Here is a 2,438-nt window from a genome sequence, read left to right on the forward strand (position 1 = left end):
AAACAAATGTGATTCATCTAGGACTTAATGATCACTTAGTTGTTCTAGACCCTGAGGAAACAGAAAGACTGAACCATGCCATTAACACCCACAAGAAGCTCAAGAGGGTGGGGTGGGGGGAGTCTAGTAAACTGCTAAATTATAACATGGTTTAAACAAACTTGTGGGAGTCCAGAGGAGTGTGTGCATATGATTTAACAAAAAAATTTCTTTGTACAGGCATGGGTATCTATGTGACAAGTCCAATACAGATATAATCAGAGACATTTAATAAATATTTTAACTAAAATCACACAATTTGTGGACCTTAAATCTGTGTTTATAGCAGCTGAGGATAATGGCATGCAGCCTACATTATTACTGTGTTCAGCACTGGGGAACATCTGACAAGTATCACACTAAAAAAGGAATTTCCACTGCTCAGCAGAGCATAAGGTAAGCTTATACAATATCCAACCTGTAGTGTGAGATTCCAGAATTCCCAGTCCCCCCTCCCCCCCTAGCCTAAGGGTGCCAAGTTTTCAGCTGCACTGATTCAGCACTATGTTTACGGTCCTTTCACAGAAGTTGGTGACTACACAGCACTTTCCAACCTTTACGGCAACAAAAGAATAATACTAATGGCCAACACTATTTGGGAGGCAGAGCAAATTATAAAAAGCAAGTTTAAGAAAAAGAAAGAAAGCCAATAGGATCACAGGATTACATTCAGCATTATTTAACAAGAGATACACAGAACAAGTTAGTAAAAACAAAAGCCTTTTCAGTAGACTTGGAAGTAAAAACGGTACTGTGTAATACAATTCAGATCTACTGTTTTGCGGAAGTGAAATCTTGTATTCCTTAAAAATAGGAAATAACTTCCTCCAGAAAAAAAAAAAAAAGCAAAAGCCTGGCATCTTATAAAATTATTTTCCTATTCCCTTAAAAGAGTCAGCACAGCATGATCCTCAAAAAAAAAAACCAGTTAGCTTAAAGAACACGTCTAATACTGCCTAGAAAACAAACTGACTATGAAATAAAATGTAATTGAGGTTATAAAGAAAAGTTTGGAGTTATATATCAAACGTTTAATATAGTTTATAATGTAAATTTTGAGAGATTGAGTGGAGGAAGAAGAATGAATTTATGAAACCAAAGTTGTAAATAATTCAGTAATAATCCATTAACTAGACAACAAAGAAGCCTCTGTCAAAACGCCTCTGCCTGTTAATGCAAGAGGCAGATTTATCTAACTTATTCTTAAGTGTAAGGGTTGTAAAGACAAATTGCACAAGGTGCTTTGACAAGTTTTTCTCAGCACAGAACAAATATGCAGCAAAATGCTTTTAGAACTTCGATCTCTAGAATTTTACGAGAACGCCGATGGTTCTCTAAATGCCCTTACCACAGTCTAACTTGTGTTGTCAGTCAACTCAATCCACACATTGAACACATTCCTACTAGTTCAAGAGCAGAAATCAATTCTTTATTCTTTGTCCACAAACAAGACACTAATATTTGTTGAAAGAACAATGAATTTGCCTACTATCGTAATATGGATGCATTAATGAATTGAGAGACTTCACGCAAAATTATGTATTCAATACCAATGATGCGGATGGCAAAAAGGACACAAAAAAGCCAACTACCGAATTGGAGAAAACAAGTTAAACACGACTAAAGAATCCATTCATCCAGTGTTCCTGGGGACACCATCAAACACTTGCAACAGTCCTGCCCCTTCTCCTTCTAATACTGATAAACTAAATCCTAGCTGGCGATCTCAGAGCTTGTCAATATACACTGAAATTTCTAGAAAAGTTGCTGACCAAGAAGCGTGGCCCAGCCACGAAACACCAGCACCGCATTCCAAAAGGAAGGCAACCCTGGCACAGGATGCAACACGGCTGTGGACTTGGCAGTACCGGAGCAGGAGGGTGTGGACCTGACAGGCAAGGTCGGTTCCGCGCGGGCAGCGCCCCCAGCCCTCGGTCCGCCCAGCCTTGGCCCGCCGAGGTTCTCCCCACTCCGACTGCCAGCTCGCGCACAGCAGCCTCTCTCCCGCGCTGGCACTTCGCCACCTCAATCTTTCCACCGGGGCCAGAGGGGCAGTCGCACCTCACCCTCCCCACGACCCCGTACGGCAGTCCACCTAGCGCGAGGAAGGACCGCGTTCGCCTCGCGCAAGTCCATACACAGCTATACCCCCATACTCCACCCCAGAGCATGCAGCCTTCTCTTAACCTCCTTTGAGAGTCGTGTCCCCCAACACATCCTCCACACCCTGGTGGTTTTCCCAGCACGAGCACCCCAGCCTTACCCGAACCCAACAAGCACACCGCTAGAAATAAGACCTCCGCCTCCAGCCGACTGGGTGACTCTGATGGGAGGCAGCACGTTCACGACACTTTCGCGATTGCCGTAAAGGGACACAGGGTCGGAACTCGCGGCGGCGC

General features: G+C 43.4%; 1 protein-coding gene across 1 annotated transcript in view; it reads right to left on the reverse strand.

The window, feature by feature from the left end:
* The window catches only part of CEPT1 (choline/ethanolamine phosphotransferase 1), a 36,926-nt gene extending 34,488 nt beyond the window's left edge, over positions 1–2,438 (reverse strand). The window contains exon 1 of the mRNA XM_011367309.2: positions 2,303–2,438. The gene's annotated coding sequence lies outside the window, so the exon portion shown is untranslated. The remainder of the gene's footprint in view (positions 1–2,302) is intronic.

The sequence above is a fragment of the Pteropus vampyrus genome, unplaced genomic scaffold (genome assembly GCF_000151845.1).
Source record: "Pteropus vampyrus isolate Shadow unplaced genomic scaffold, Pvam_2.0 Scaffold6, whole genome shotgun sequence".
Lineage (NCBI taxonomy): Eukaryota > Metazoa > Chordata > Mammalia > Chiroptera > Pteropodidae > Pteropus > Pteropus vampyrus.